The sequence below is a fragment of the Ruditapes philippinarum genome, unplaced genomic scaffold (genome assembly GCF_026571515.1).
Source record: "Ruditapes philippinarum isolate M1 unplaced genomic scaffold, ASM2657151v2 ctg5988_1_1_1_1, whole genome shotgun sequence".
In the NCBI taxonomy this organism is placed as follows: domain Eukaryota; kingdom Metazoa; phylum Mollusca; class Bivalvia; order Venerida; family Veneridae; genus Ruditapes; species Ruditapes philippinarum.
In genome coordinates this window covers 14,888-33,642 of record NW_026853786.1, presented here as the reverse complement: position 1 = coordinate 33,642, position 18,755 = coordinate 14,888, and positions in this window count along the sequence as shown.

Sequence of the window (18,755 nt, the reverse complement as noted above, 5' to 3'; positions counted from 1 at the left end):
ATGAAGTTGAAATGTCCCCATCGGTCTTTCGTAGATAAGCCTTGCACACTACAGTTCCAGTTTAGTAACATAAAGAACTATAACTGGCAAAACAAGAGCACCGCATGCTGTGTTAATGCTCGTCTGTATAGGACACTGACAACCAATAATGAACTAGTTGTGACAAATTTAACTCCAAAAATATAGCTTTCAGAATGATGCCCCTTGATTTACAAGTGCACCTTGTCACGAAAAGCAAGTATGCAAAGTTTCGTGTTGATACATTTTGTAATGCGTGAATAATTATCCACATAAAGGTTTGCATGACAACAACGACGACGATGACGGTCATGACGCAGCGACTATAATTGCTCGATTTTATCTTTCGAAATAGACGAGCTAAAAAGATCAGAGGAAAGTTAAAACGCGGTTGATCATTCATTACCAGTTTTAAATACAACATTAAAAGTACATTATGCCCATCCAAGAGAACAGGTAAAAGTCAAAACATGTTTAAATTTTGCAATATTAGTTTCTAATTTCATATGTTTCTATTTTCATATTTTACTTCTAATGACTATTCGATAGCCCACGTGACACACGGAAATTGGTATTAGATTTTCCCCAGAATGTATCTGTTACGCTCAGATGATAAAAAGAGTGGGCAGTATTTTTTATATTATAGCCGGTTTTTATTCGACTGCAATGCAGTAAAGTCTTATATGATTTTAATTAAGACGCATGATTTTCTGCGGATTTATTTGATTGATTTTGCTAGTCGAGTCCTCAATATAAATACAAGTACATACAACATTCACATACATTAGCTTATTATTTCCGGCCCATTTTCTTCCTTGCTTGAAGACACAAGACACAATAAAGTTTGCTCTGTAGGAAAATATGCTCTGCATTGTTTCCATTGCACCAAAGTAAGTCATCCGTATATGAATGACTACGTCTAAATTCGAGTCTAGGTTATAATAATTTGGAAAATTTGTATAAAAATATTTAGAAAACAAGTCGATAAGTAATCTATAATACTGCGAATTCACTTAATTTTATGGTCTTGAAATTTCGTGGTTTTGTGCAGGGTAAATATTCATGGATTCTCTATGTAAAAAAGTAAAATGCAAATACAGTAAAAATGCAAACTAATTTTATCTTCTAGCAGACGAAATGAACTTTCGTGGTATCTTAATGTCATTGATTGACCTACCCACAAAACCATAAACATTAGTGCCAAACAATTGATAATGATTTTGCTATAGGGATAAATGTTCTTAGAATCATTAACTCCCGATACAATAACATGATATGCTTATTTTGTAAATATTCTTTAATTTAGAAAGTGACAAATATTTTTAGGACGTTTGATTAATCTTGACAGTTTGCTTACAAAAACGTTTTTATAAGTATAGTTTATTGAGTAAATAAAAGGAAGAGCTAGACATATAATGTCCTACAAAGTACTTTTCATCACCGCAATGTTGAACTATTGATAGAATCGGGTCTCTTAAATAACCGTACATTAAATTTGTAGCACTTGTCCTTCTGTCTCAACAAATTTATTTGTTTCCAAGTTGATGAATATCAAGGGATAGTGATGCTGTTTTTCAGCATTTGTATTAATAAGTCTGGTAAAACTATTTAGAATACACATAATATACAATGCAATCTAAAGTACACATTAAAACAAAATGAAACAGCTAATATCAACTACTGTAAAATCTTTTTACTTTTAATTCTGAACTGACGAACAAGCATGCCGATGAACGTCTGAAACCCATAACCCTACATATTGCAAAGTTCATTAAAGCGTGCAGTGTATAAATAATTGTCAGTTCGATGACAAGTAACATCGAATATGAATAGAAAGCAGTTGCCAGTTCAGATTTTATATTACTTGAATGCAATATATCTATTCATATGCACTTTTATGCACTGACGTCTAGCCATGTCTATTGTTATATGAAAATGTGCACTACAAAATGCCTTGTTTATTATAGTGTCACCCCTGCTGAAAGGGCCTGTCATTTCTGACATATGAGAGGCCCTTTGCTTGCATACCACGTACCTCCTAACTCCTACCACTATGCCAGGCGGATAGAAATCGGTAACCATTCATTTCAGCTACATGGCGGCTCACGAAGCGGCTTTTTCGGAACGAGTCCCACGAGAAACATTCATCCTTTAATTAACGCTCCCCGTGGGGCTCGAACCGTCGACCTCCCGATCCGAAGGCGAACGCCTTAACCACTTGGCCAACGGTACCGGCTACAAAAGAAGGTAATGCTTTTGAATTAGATAAGCCTGGCATACTTATATACAAAGATTGTTTTGATTTTCATGAAAAACGGTACACTGCAGTTCCAGTTAACGAATATATGGACTATTACTAGCAAAACAAGAGGGCAAAACAATAGCACCGTTTGCCGCGTGGACGCTCATACGTAAAGGACATTCACAATCAATAACGGACCAATGTGTAACAAAATTTTATTAAAAAGAGACACAACTTGAAATAATAGCTTTAATAATGATGCCCATGTTTTACAACTGCACAATGTCACGATAAGCAATTATCTCAAATTTCGTATTGATACCTTTGAAAATGTTTGAATAAATAAGCTACACAATAGTGTTTGCACGGCGACAACGACGACAACGACAGCGGCGACCATGACACAGCGATCAAAATTGCTTGACTGTTTCTTCGAAACGGATGATTTAAAATGAGCAGAGGAAAGTAAAAACGCGGTTGATTATTCAATACCAGTTTTAAATACAAACTTTAAAATTACATTATGCCCATGCAAGTATAAATGTAAAGAGTACAGGTAAAATGCAAATCAATTTTAAATTTTTACAACATTACTTTCTCTGTTCATATCTACTTTTAATGACTATTCAATAAACTACGAGACACACAGAAATTGGTATAAATATTCCTCAGAACGTTTACTTTACGCTCAGATGGGACAGTGTTTTTTTTTATCAGGTTTTGTTTATATTATATGATTTAAATTAACACGTATGATTTACTGCGGAATGACACGATTTATTTTGCGATTCCTCAATATAAATACAAGTAGATAAAAGGTTCACACATCAGCTATACATTTCGGCTCCATTTTAAATTCCATGCTTCAAGACACAGGACACAATAAAGATTGCTCTGTGAAATGAATGTCATCAGTATATAAATGACTACGAATGTTACTTTCTTAGCAAATGTATATTAAGGAGTCGATAAGTAATCTATAATTCTACGAATTTACTTAATTTTAAGGTCTTGAAATTTCGTGGTTTTGTGAAGTTTCACAAATGCGTGGATTCCCTGTTTGTGCAAAACTCGATAGAATAACATGATACGCCTATTTTATTTACATTCTTTAAGATAGTAATTAATAAACATTTTAGAACGTTTCATTGATACTGAAAGCTTTCTCACAAAAATGTTTTAAAAGTAAAGTTTATTGCGTAAATAAAAGGAAGAGCTATACAATTTAAGTTCTACAAAGTACTTTTCATCACCGTAATGTTAAAACCATTGACAGAATCGGGTCTCTTAAATGACCGTACATTTAATTTGTAGCGCTTTACATGTCTCAACAAAGTTATCTGTTTTCAAGTAGATGAATATGAAGGAATAGCGATGTTGTTTTCAGCATGTCCTTTAATTGGTCTGGTAAAACTATGTAGAATACACATAATATACGATACATTATAAGGTACACATCTTCGTTGCCAAACAGTAGACTATCAAATTGATAAATTTTATAACATCGCAAACGCGTTGTCTGTGAGATGCTATCATTACACTTATGTCAATTAATATTTCATTCTGATGTCGTTACTTTATATATACACTTGGTTTTCATATAAAGAATTACCAGTTATTTATTTCAATGAAGTTGCCTTCTGTGTTAATCAAAAATAGTAGCAGTATTTTTCTTCCATATCTAAGGTATATAAAATGATGACGATTTTTCGATACATATATATACGAAATACTACATGGACAGTAATTATACCTTAATCGATTTATTCTTATTATTATATTGTGTTTATAACGATAAAACTTTATAAAGTTATGATGGTACATACATTTTACTTTATTTTTTGAAGTAGCTACAATATTATTATTTTCTTGTATTTAAGATTATCATTAATATTTTTTTCAGACCTATAAAATTATCATTTCAAAACTTGGATATATTTTGTATAAAAGAAATCACACGTTATTTAACTGGGAGGATGGCTTAAGTAAAGAATTATCCATTTCGTCTGTGATACTTTTACAAAGAAATTCAATATTTTATCAACTTTTTTGTTGCATAAACATATGGAGAATGTTGAATATTTGAATATGATTACAGTCAAGAATAGACAACTTATTGATCATATAAGAATGCTGATTATTTTCTTCCGTTTGCCTTTGCATTAGTTTTGCTTAATATTGATATTCTTTTTGTTGTTTTCTGCGTCACAAATTTGATGACATAAAATCACCTATGCAAGCAAAGATTACCTTAATTTTCTCTCATGGATTGGCACGAAAGTATCTCATTGATGGTTCCATAATGCCTGCTGTTTAAACACATCTGCAGATGTTTTTCATATTAAAAACTCCACCATTTTCACTTGTAAATATTGAATTCTGCTTAAGCTGGTGCTAGGGCCAAGGAAGATAGCTTGCAAAAACCACTACCGTCCATGGACAGACACAATCAAACCGAGTCTGCGACATTTTTACTTTTGCTGTTTTAAGCATTCTCTAGGGGTTCTGTTTTCTCTATTTCAATTATAACTTATAACTTATTTATGTCTATCTCTATTATATCCATTTTATATAAACGCACTGGTCATACAAAAAAAATGATTTGTATAACTTGGTTTAAATAGTCCCCTAGTATATGTTTATCTATTAAAGCTAGGTAATAACACGCCAACAATATCTCAAAAATGAATGACCTTATATTTTTCATTAAAAAGCATGACTGTATTTAGTATACAATATTAAATCGATAGAATTGTATATCGAATTATTGTACCTAATTGCTTGTACCAAATAAAAATAAGTTAATCATGTTTATCATCTGTATCATTAAAACGTCGACTTTTAACATGAATAAAAATACTAAAACGATAAAATATTTGTAAATGAAGCTCTCTCTTTATTTCTATCAAATACGTTCAATAACTTTATATACTTCAAAAACTTTACAGATCGAATGCAACTAAACACAAAAAACAGACAAAGAATGGTGATTCAGCAATTAGTACTAATGAAAGTAAGACTATTGCTTGCTTTACACAATCCATTCTTCTATAACTCACAAATGAGTTAATATGTAATGGCAATACACGGAATCCTTATAGAAAGTTAAACGAATTTTCGTTCAATTCAATTCGATTCAGTAGGAAAACATGTTAAATTACAAGTCGATAGCGCTATTGCTTTCAGTTTAAATCTGCATTTTAGTGAATAGTTTTGTTTTGATTACTGTCACGGGATACATGCATTTGTAAACTCATAACATAGGTATGTGATTATGTGATTTGTGGCAGCTATGGAATTTGTCCGATTTTATCCCTGTGTCACTACAACTTGGAAGTATCACTTTAGATGATAAATTTTCTGTCAAAAATAAATTGTGTACGCTATTTCTCGGTTATTGTTGTATTTTATTTTGTCTACTGCATAGACCAAATAAAACAGCTGATGTGACTTTCAATCTTGCTGCTTATGTGAAACCTTGTGGACGACAAACGTTCGATTGAAAAAAGTTTGAGAAATGGGTATTTTAAGTTGGTTTGAATATGTATGTGTATAGAAGGGAACGACGTAGTAAATACATACTAGTGTACAGAAATCGCAGATATCTGGCACTAAGGACGTTTTACTACATGTATATCTGTCAAATTTCTGAGTAATTGTTTAGTTTAAGTATTATAGGGAAATAGATACATGTATTTGAAATATGTTTGGTTATGTCCTTGTAAGAGTCGGATCGTAATGATAGTAGCATTTTCATGTGCACAGAATCTCAGATATCTGGTACTGAAATGTTCTATTGTTTCAGTAAGACCTCTCGGGCAAACGGTTGATTAGAAATATTTTGGTTGAAGTTAAAGCTTATAGTTACTAGTACACAGAAATCCAGATATCTGGTACTAAGGATGCTATATTTAAAAGACAAAAGGACAATGAGAAAACTATTTTTATGATTATTTGAAATACTGATATTATTGGATAAGAGATTGTTGAAATGTAAAAGTAGAGGAATGAAGGATAGGTTAAGCTTTCGACAGGTATTTGTTTGAGAATTCTTTTTGAGAAAATAAATTGTTTATTTTGGAATATACAGTTTTGAATGATTTAAGAAGTAGATTAAAATTGTTATTTTGCAATGAAAGGTTTTTGTTTAGTTATTTTCAAATCATAAGGATAAGCATACCAAGAAAAATTATATATTTGCATTTGAGAATAATGTGATTTTATTTTGTAGCAATAGATTAAATAACCATCAGCTCGGTACACGCTACACTGGTACGAAGAAAAATTAAGAACATCTATTTATTGTAAATGGAAGCCTAGTATCAAGTTATTGCATTAAGATGCTTTATTAATCCCTATCTATTTAACCATAATTTACTATATGCATACATAAAATTAAAATAAGGTTCCTGGAAATGGTTCTGTAAATATCAGGCTTTAACGTTTTTGAGATTGTTTACAAATATTATTGAAACATAGCCCGGTAATGGAAACCGACTTTGAAGGTGTTCATTCCAGAGCTGCATTCTTTGAAGTTTCCCACAGTGCAACCATTGCAGATCGACATTATGTAGAGCAATTACCTCATTCAACAATTATATCAATCTCTCCAAAGTAAAACCAACAATAAATTTAACTTCTCTGGAGCATTAACAGAAATCCGTGCCTTCCAAAAAAGTTAGGGGGAGGTCCTCAGAGGTTGCAAAATGATATGTGATATAGCATGATTATAGCATGGCTAGTTGTGTATCAAATTTAAGCATAAATTTATAAATTTATATTCAAAAGACGTTGTTCCGTTACATTATTATTTTTGTTCCAATAAAGACAAAATAGTTAAAGGAAAGCTTAAAATAAAAGTTACAATTAAGTCTGAAAATTTGTTTCTAATAAACACAGTTAATTTTGATATATTTTGATACAATAATAACGTTGTTTTTATTACCGAATATTTTATAATATTGAAGTAGTGATAGTCACAAGTTTTTTTAAAATTAAAGTCAAGTAATGTAAACATTAAGACATATTAAGAAATGTCTACCATTGTAATAGCAAATCATTTTTCAATGGAAACTGAGAAGCAATTTATCATAATTTGAAAAAAAATGTCTTGATAGTTTAACATATTTTGATCTCACAAAATAGAAGATAGATTTTGTCCGTTTATTTTCACTCTGTATTTCACTCGGTATTGTTGTTATACATTATTAACAACAATTACATTTCAACCACTGATATCTTATGACAAGTAGATACATAAGTAACGAAAAGGTTTTCGTTTTACTTGTTTCAGTGTCAAATATAGTAAAAATGAAAAGCCAAACAGGAGAAGAGAAACTAGCAAGGACATTTTTGCAAGAAATAAAATTGTAAATATAAATCTTAATCGGAATCCTGTTTCCGCATTCAAATGAATAAAATGAATGAATATGGGAGCTTATTCTTTATGTTATAATAATGTTTGACAGGAAAGAGATTTAAATACTTTATAAAGAGTGTACTCGAATCATCTATCATGGTAATGAATAAGGTGACCTGGAGGATTAGTAAGTCTATCTATTGCAATTGATTGACAAAGTTATTAGTAGTATTGCCAACTACTGAAAGTATATCATTATTTATGATCAAATCGACGGCTTAATGCAATTCAAAGGAAACGATATCATCTGCAACCGGCATGCATTCTATGCCAATGCAAAACAGATACTCGATATTTTAGATCCATATGAACCTACAAAGGAAGACAAATATCAAAGCAACACCAGGAATGTAGAACTATATATCATTGATTACTCCCCTTGCTTCGATTTGAAATTTGAACTGACAGCGAAGCCCTAAACGACTGCATACAAATTATAAGGCCATGATGATTTTTTTACTTATAAAACACTTTATACTCTGTAAAATACGTTGACAAAAAAACAAATGCATTACCAGAGATTAATATAATTCGTGTTAAATTTATACATTTTTTTAACAGAATAAGATCATATGTCGATTTTATATTGTTTTTGTCCTCTAATCTCTTCTATATTTATGTCAATTTACAAAAGTAACAGCATTATCATCTTTTAAGAAACACTTTCACGTTTTAAAGACTGAATGTTAACTTTCAACATAGAAATGATGACAATACAGTAACAGACAGGAAGAATTACAAACCAGACTTACCTCATTTAATCCATTATTACTTCCATCTTCTTGCAATAAAAGACAATTACCAATTCAGATTTAACTAGAATGTAATTTAGCTCTTCATATGCACTTTTAGCTAATGCACTGAAGTCTTGCCATGTCCATTGTGATAACAGATCATGCACTACAATAGAAAGCATGGATTTGAATAAGATAAGCCTGGCAGTAATGTTTAAATATATATCTGCCTCTTTAATTCTGACAAAGATGTTTTTGATTTCATGAAAAAGGGTACACTACAGTCCCAGTAACTATAACTGACAAAACAAGAGCACTGCATTCGGTGGTAACGCTCGTCTGTAAAGGACACTAACAATCAAAAATAAACCAGTTGTGACAAACTTTTCTAACTCCAAAAATATAGCTTTTAGAATGATGTCCCTTGTTTTACAAGTCCATCTTGTCCCGATAAGCAAGTATGCAAAGTCTCGTGTTGATACATTTTTAAATGTGTGAATTATTATCTACATTAAGTTTTGCATGACAACAACGAAGACGACGACGGCCATGACGCAGCAATTATAATTGCTCATTTTTTTCTTTCGAAATAGACGAGGTAAAAAGATCAGAGGAAAGTTAAAACGCGGTTGATCATTCATTACCAGTTTTAAATACAACATTAAAAGTACATTATGCCCATCCAAGAGAACAGGTAAAAGTCAAAACATGTTTAAATTTTGCAATATTAGTTTCTAATTTCATATGTTTCTATTTTCATTCCCTGCGGTCTGGAGACCGCAGGGTATTGGTACGCGTTTAACTTTTGAGGCATGGAGGAGCACGTGACCTGTTTTCGGTACATGGAGGAGCATGTGATCTGTAAACCGTACATGATTGGTTAATTGACCTTTTTGAAAACCTGGTTAAATATCGTTTGCCGGTACGTTACGGATTTACCTCTAGGGAATTAGTCAGAATTACACAAAATTAAGAACAAAAAACTGTTACATGATATTTCTAATTTTCTATTATCATTTTATCGTTTAAGGTGGAAAAAATTGAATGATGTAAAAATTATCAATGTTTCTTTAATATGTATCTCAAATTTTACAAACAATAAATTGTTTATACTGAAAATCTACAAAATTAAAATATTCGTAGTGGCATCTGCCATAATAAATAGAGATATTTTCTTCGTTAACTTGTGTGTTTACTTTATTTTTATTTTTTTTGCTCGGAATAATTCATAAAATGTTAGGCCTATTTAATCATTTTCTAAAAAAGAAATAATTGTTTTATGTTCAACCTTCTCCGGTCATCAACGGTCGCCAGTTTCCAAAGACCTTCTTCTATATTGATCGATTATTGTCAACTATATTCCTGATACAAACGTTTATTTACCCCCCCCCCCCCAAAAAAAAAAAAAAAAAAAAATAAAAATAAAAATATGTTGAAAATAGTTAAATGAAATATCTTTATCTCATTAAAAATGTTCCCCGTAGGAAACCATTTTACTTGTATTCTACTTTTAATGACTATTCGATAGCCAACGTGACACACGGAAATTGGTATGAATTTCCCCCAGAATGTATCCGTTACGCTCAGATGATAAAAAGCGTGGGCAGTGTTTTATATTATAATCGGTTTATATTCGACTACAATGCAGCCAAGTCTGATATGTTTTAAGTAAGACGCATGATTTTCTGCGGAATGACACGATTTATTTGATTGATTTTGCGAGTCCTCAATATAAATACAAGTACATAAAACATTCACATACACTCGCTTCATATTTCTGGCCCATTTTAACTTCCTTGCTTTAAGACACAATAAAGTTAGCTCCGTAGAAAAAATGAAACTTTACAGTATAAGTAAGTCATTCGTATATGAATGGCTACGTCTAAATTTGAGTCTAGGTTATAATAATTCGGAAAATTTGTATAAAAAAAAAACGTTAAGAAAATGAGTCGATAAGTAATTTATAATACTGCGAATTCACTTAATTGTGTTGTCTTGAAATTCCGTGGTTTTGTACAGGGTAATAAATTCATGGATTCTCTGTGCAAAAAGAAAATGCAAATACAGTTATGCAAACTAATTTTCTATTACAACAGACGAAATGAACTTTCGTGGTATCTTAATTTCATGGATTGACCTACCTACAAAACCAATAACATTCGTACCCAACATATGATAATGATTGTGCTATAGAGATAAATGTTCATAAAATCATTAAAATAACATGATACTACGGAGCCACGAGGGTGACATTTTCCACACCTTTTATCCAGGAATTTAATTCGTTTTTACGAAATCATAATTCGTAATTACGAAATATTAATTCGTATTTACGAAATATTAATTCGTATAAACGAATTAAATGTTTTCTAGGGTTTCAAAGAGTTTTGGTAATATTTAATAAAGAAGGCCTCGAAACTAAGTTCCTGGCTGAATATAAGGCATGTAAATGCAGTATAAATAGTGATTTTGTTCTCCCCAAGTTTTGTAACTTAACACTATTGTATATAAATTAAAATGATCGCCTGTCAATAGCGTTGCCCCCACAGCTGTGATAGTACACGCGCTAGGAAATTTTTTGTTAAAATAGGGATCATGTCCTTCAAATCTAAACACGGACATTTTTTGTCGATATTATTGAGTTTTGAAATAAAATATTATGTTTTTATGATCGCAGGGTGCCCAACATAAATTGTAAGGAAATAAACTTTTTTAGATTAATAAGATTAGTGAAAATCTGGAGACCCCCGTTTTAGTTTTACTTATTTATATGATAAAAGAAAGAAATAATATACAACATGTTTTTTTTTTTAAAGAAACATGTCAGAAAATATTAATTACCTCAAAAATTATAACATTGCTGATGAGAACATGTATTTGACAATGGGGGAAAAGAGAATATTTTGGATTGAGAATGACTTCTCACTCAAAAACCCTGTTCACTTAAATATTATAAATTGAGAACCATTCGGCTTCTAATCGCAAGGTTGATCCAGGCTTGTAAATGACCCCTTTGCGAGATTAACAGGTTTTTTGTCAAGCTCACAATGACCTAAAATAAAATTTCGTAAAAACGAATTAATATTGTGTATTTCCAAATTAATATTTTGTAAAAACGAATTATTGTTATTTCGTTAAATTGAATTATTATTACGTAAAAACGAATTAATATTTCGAAATAACGAATTAATATTTCGTAAAAACAAATATTTCGTAAATACGAATTAATATTTCGTAATTACGAATTATTATTTCGTAATTACGAATGAATATTACGTAAAAACGAATTATTATTTTGTAAAAAGGAATTAATATTTCGTAAAAACGAATTAATGTTTCGTAAAAACGAACTAATATTTCGTAAAAACGAATTAAATGCCGGGAGAAAAGTGTCTAAAATGTCACCTTAGGGGCTACGTATTACACGCCTATTTTGTAAACATTCTTTAATTTAGTAAGTAACAAATGTTTTTAGGACGTTTGATTAATCTTGACAGTTTGCTTACAAAACGGTTTTATAAGTATAGTTTATTGCGTAAATAAAGGGAAGAGCTAGACATATTAAGTTCTACAAAGTACTTTTCATCACCGTATTGTTGAACTATTGATAGAATCTGGTCTCTTAAATGACCGTACATTAAATTTGTAGCACTTGTCTTTCTGTCTCAACAAATTTATCTGTTTTCAAGTTGATGGATATGAAGGGATAGTGATGCTGTTTTTCAGCATTTGTATTAATTGGTCTGGTAAAACTAATTAGAAAACACATAATGTACGATGCAATCTAAAGTACACATTAAAATACAAAATGTTACAACAGAAGGCAATGGATTTGAATTATATAAGCCTTGCAGTAATGTTTAGAAATATTTTTATTCCTCCTAATCTGACAAAGATGTTTTTGATTTCATGAGAAACGGTACACTACAGTTCCAGTTAAGTAAAATAAGGAGCTTTAACTGGCAAAACAAGAGGGCAAAACAAGAGCATCGCATGTCGCTTGAACGCTCGTCTGTAAAGGGCATTGGCAATCAATAACGGACCAATGTGTGACAAAACTCTAATTATAAAAGGGCATAACTTCAAAAATAGCTTTCCTTATGATGCCGCTTGTTTTACAATTGCACCTTGTCATCACGATAAGCAATTATTTCAAATTTCGTATCGATACCTTTAAAAATGTTTGAATAAATAAGCTACAAAATGACGACAACGACAGCGGCGACCATGACGCAGCGATTTGCAAAATAATCATACAGTTTCACTGTAGATATTTCTTTTTACAAAGAGTTAATGTTTTCCTACAGCGATACACTGAATGTACACTACATGTATAAAATTTCAATGTAAACCTTTTGCTGTGTGTATATTAAACTCTCTTTACATGTAAAGGTCAAGAAATATGGGAGTTTAGACAGTTTAGGAGAGACACGCTGATAGTGTGTAGCGTTTATTTTTTTGTTTAGAAGAGAATTTGTTGTTTTGAAGGGAGTTTTGTTGATTTGTTGAAGATGGTTGAATATAATTGTGGTGATCTTAATTGATCAGGGTTTATTGGTTGTAATTAGTTGTTTTTTGTTGTTGAGTTATATCTGTTTGGTAATAAATATTTGGTTGAAATTGGTTGAATGTTTGTCTGGTCAAGATTATATTAGTTGATGCTTTGTTTTGAGGATATATGTAAATATTGGGTTCTTTAGTTAAAGTTGTTTTCTGATGCTGATTAGATTTTGTGAAGTTAATAGTGTTGGTTGAATGTTTGGGGTTTATAGTGTTTTTTAGAGTTGTAAAAAAAAATAGTCATTTCTGTGTTCTTCATTTTGTGGTGATTTTATTGTTTTGTTTGATCATAAGTTGTTTAGAGCTTGGGCTCGCCAGGTGTCTATAGTATTGTTTTGTATAAAGGATTTTTACGAGAAAGATATTTCGTATAAGTGGCTGATAAATGATGTGTGTTTGTTTTAGGCGTAAATAATGATCAGAGTTCTTTGCTTTGGGTGTAAATAATAGTCAGAGTTTGTTGTTTAAATGTATATATTGATTTGAGATAGAAAAAGATAAAAATACCTAAAAAATAGTGTTAACTAAACAATTACATGCTAGTTTTCCAACTGAGGATATTTCAATTTTATGCCAGGCGGTGCTGCCCAGCCCCCATATCTTGGAAATTGGTTCTAGTGTTTATTACTAAATCTTTTCCTTAGATTAAATAACATCAAGGCAGTCATTTCTCCTGACAGCGATCAAAATTGCTTGACTGTTTCTTCCAAACGAGTGATTTAAAATGAGCAGAGGAAAAACGAAGACGATCATTCAATACCAGTTTTAAATACAAACGTTAAAAATACATTATGCCCGCGCAAGTGTAAATGTGAAGAGTACAGGTTAAAGTGAAAGCAATTTTGAATTTTGCAACGTTAGTTTCTAAGTTCATATCTACTTTTAATGACCTTTCAATAACCCACGAGACAACACGGACATTCCTCAGAATGTATACTTAACTGTGTTTTTATATTTATCGGGTTTGTTAGTCTCATGTGTTTTAAATTAAAAATGGCATCAGTATATGAATGACTACGGCTGTTACTTTCTTAGTTCTATTAAATTGGCAAATTTATAAAAACAATGTTTTAAAACGAGTCGATAAGAAATCTATAATACTACGTATTTACTTAATATTATGGTCTTGAAATTTCATTTCGTGGTTTTGTGTAGGTTCACAAATGCGTGAATTCTCCGATTGTGCAAAGTTCCTTAGAATAACATGATACGCCTATTTTGTTTTCATTCTTTAAGCTAGTAATTAATGAACATTTTAGAGCGTTTCATTAACATTGAAAGGTTTCTCGCAAAAACGTTTTAAAAGTGAAGTTAATTGTGTAAATAAAAAAGAAGAGCTAGACATGTCAAGTTCTACAAAGTACTTTTCATCACCGTAATGTTAAACCATTGACAGAATCAGGTCTCTTATATGACCGTAAATTTAATTTGTAGCGCTTTACCTTCTGTCTCAACAAAGTTATCTGTTTTCAAAAATATGAATATAAAGGGATAGCGATATTGCTTTCAACATGTCATTGAATTGGTCTTGTAAAATTATGTAAAATACACATAATATACGATACAATCTAAAGTACACATTTTCATAACCAAATTTATGACAATAAAATTAATAAATTTTATAACGTCTCAAACGCGTTGTCTGCGAGGTGTTATCTTTACACTTATGTCTGATTTCCAATCAAAATTTCAAATATGAAGTCAACATGGACAGTAATGATACCTTAATCGATTTGTTCTTAGTATTATACTGTGTTTATAACGATAAAACTTTACAAAGTTATAATGGTACATTTTACTGTATTTTATGAAGTCGCTACTATTTTAATAATTTTATTTTGTTTTTACGATTATTAATAATATTTTTAGACCTATAAACTTATCATTTCAAAATATGGATATATACTTGTACTTGTATAAAAGACATCACACGTTGTTTTTATTGAGAGGATGGCTTAAGTAAAGAATTATCCATTTTGTTCTTGATACTTTTACAAAGAAATTCAATATTTTATTTTGTTGCGTAAACATATGGAGTATGTTTAATATTTGAATATGATGACAGTCAAGAATTGACAACTTATTGATCATATTAGAATGTTGATTGTTTTCTTCCGTTTGCCTGTGCATAATTTTGGCTTAATATTGATATTCTTTTTGTTGTTTTCTGCGTCACAAATTTGATGACATAAAATCACATATGCAAGCAAAGATTGTCTTAATTTTTTTCATGGACTGGCACGAAAGTATCTCATTGATGATCCTATAATGCTGTTTAAACACATCTGCTGATTTTTCTAAATTCAAAACTTCACCATTTTCACTTGTAAACGTTGAATTCTGCTTAAGCCTGTGCTAGGGCCCTGGACGATAGCTTGCAAAAACCACTGCCGTCCGTGGACAGACTCAATCAAACTGAGCCTGCATTATTTTCAATTTTTTGTTTTCAGCATGCTTTTGGGCTTCTGTTTTTCTCTATTTTATCTATAACTTATTAACTTAAATAATATTCATATCTATATCTATTATATTCATTCCCTTATTAACGCACTAGTCATGCACAAAGATGATTTAAAACATTCACAGATTATATGTCAATGTCAATTAAACAAATTGTATCACTTAGTTTCAATAGTCCCCTAGTATATGTTTATCTATTAAAGCTATGATATAACACGCCAACAATATTTCAAAAATGAATGCCCTTATGTTTTCCATAACAAAAGCATGAAATGGTAATAGAGAATATTAAATCTATAGCATTGTATATCTAATTAAAGCTAATTGCTTGTACCAAATAAAAAAGGTTAATAGTGATTATCATCTTTATCATTTAAACGTCGACTTTCAACACGAATAAACATACTGAAACGATAAAATATTTGTAAATGGAACTCTCTCTTCATTTCTATCATATAGGTAGAATTTTGATCAAGTATTCTCTGTACAACTTTAGAATAGTAAATGGAATTAAAACATGGAATTAAAAAAGTAATCGGTATTTGCACCACATTTAAAACTATCACGAACGATAGAACAATTGTATAAAGACTTTTTAATCACCGCACATATCAGAGATTTGTATTGAAGTGTGACTTTGAATAGCAATAAAATAGAGGCCATTCAAATGTTAGGATATAGTTAGAGAACGCAACATAGTATATTTACTTGCATAATCATTTTGCCACGTCTTTATATACTTCAATATTGATGAATGAAAACGTTACAGATCGCATACAACTGAACACGAAAAACATATTAAGGATTGTAATTCAGCAAGTAGTACTAATGAAACTTAGACTATTGCATGCTTTACATCATCCACTCTTCTATAACTCACAAATGATTTAACAAGTTACGACAATACACGGTAAACAGAAAGTTTAACGAATTTTTCGTTCAAATTTATTCGAGTAGGAAAACATGGTATTTTACAAGTCGATAGTGCTATTGCTTTCAGTTTAATTCAGTATTTTTAGTGAATGGTTTTGTTTTGATTACCGTCGCGGGATACATGTATTTTTAAACTCGTAAGATAGGTATGTGATTACGTGATTTGTGGCAGCTAAAAAACGTTGTCCTTTTTTATTCCTGTGTCACTACAACTGTAAGTATCACGGTAGATGATAATTCTTCTGTCAAAAGTAAAAATTGTGTACGCTATTTCTCGATTATTGTTGTATTTTATTTTGTCTATTGCATAGACCAAATAAGACCGCTGATGTGACTTTCAATGAAAAGAGTGTGTTTAAGGAAAAATACTATTGCACAATGTTCACCTTACATTTCTTTACAAGAATTAGTGTCTATACTGATTTACAAACAGCAGAGTAAACGACATATTAATTTATATTTAGAAAACGTAACCTTGCTTTAACATGATATTTATTGTCGTATTAGCCTCCAAGGTCTTACGAGGCGGATAATAAAATATTGAAACGGATGTCTGTTATGTAGCTAATGTTGGGCACAAGCTTGTCCAGACCGGACATATTTAGACATGACATATCATTGTCTTGGCAAATTGTCTACATATTGTATTGAGATTGTCCAGAAACGATACAAATATTTAATTTAGGCATTTCTTGATTGATTGAAATGGTTTCTAACATAGGTGCTATTGTAAAAACAGGTAAAGTTTTCCGTCACTAATAAGGATATTTGAAGCTTTATATTCTTATTATTTTGAAGCTTTATATTCTTATTTAAATAGTTGAATAAATAATATTTAAATAATCCAAAGGAAATTATATTATAGATTTACAGAAGTACACACAAGAAAATATAGGATTACGTATCTGTATAATATGTTTATTTGATAGGATGCTACCATGAATAATTTAATTTATTATCACTGTGATCTGATGCTTTTTCGTGCCCCACGTATAATAATGATTTTACAGTAAGGGTCCTGCAAATGGTCTTGCCAATAACAGCCGTTAACCTTTTCGGGATTGTTGACACATAGTATTAGTACGTACCCCGTAATCGAGAAATACCTTGATGGTTTTAACTATTGTATTGCCATAGGCTTAAGATTTTGTTAAATAATGTCAGGTAATAAAAACAATACAAAATATTACGTAATGTCTCTCTTAAACAACAAAGTTTAGGCATTGTTGGTATTCCTTAGTAACGACAATATCATGATAAACCAATTTCGGCCATTACTACCTTATGACAAGTAGATATATCAGTAGCGAAAATATTCCGTGATATCAGTTTCAGATTTCAAATGTGGTAACATGAAACAACAGCAGAGAGAAACTAACAATGAGTTTTTGCATGGAAAAAATGTAACTATTGAACCATAATCGGACTCCTGTTACTTTAAAACGAGGTTATCAAATAAGGATAGTAAACAAAATTTGATTTATTGCTTTTCAAAAAAATCTAATGAATAGAAAAAAGGATTATTGGAGCTACCCTCCAAGCTATAATGATGTTTGAAAAAAAGAGACTTAAACACTTTATGAATAGAGAATTTTAATGCTCTCTCATGTTAATAAAAAAGGCGTCCTGTACGGTATAGTAAGTCTATTTATTACAATTGATTTGCAAAAGTATTTGTAACATTGTCAACTACTGAAAGTATACGTTTTGATTAAATCGATGGCATAATGTGATCAAAAGTTTCTATATCCAAGCGAAATTACTAAAGATTTTGTTTTGTTTTAATTATGAATGCATTAAAAGGAAACAATATCGTCTGCAACCAGCATACATTCAATGCTTATGCAAAACAGATACTCGAGATATTTTAGATTATATCAACCTACAAATGAAGATAAATATTAAAGCAACAGAAATGTAGAACTGTATATCAATGATTATTCCACTTGTTTCATTTTTAAATTTGGAAACTGACAGCGAAGCCTCAAAATGCTAAACGGCTCCATACAAAATATAGGATCATTGATGAAATATTTCATTATTTTGCAAAAGACTTATAAAATGCCATAAACTCTGTAAAATACGTTTGATCAAAAGACAAATGCATTAAGAAAGCCCATATTAAATTAAAAAAATTTGAACAGAATAGGACCATATATCGATTTTATATAGTGTATGACCTCTAATGTCTTCTATGTTAATGTCAGTCTACAAAGTAACAGCATTATCATCTTTTAAGGAATATTGTCACTTTTTGAAAACTGAATGCTGACTTTTAACATTGAAATGATGAAAATTCAGAAAAAGATAGGAAGAAGTACAAACCAGACTTACTTTCCTCATTTAATTCATTATTACTTTCATCTTCTTCTAACGTCGATTTTTGATT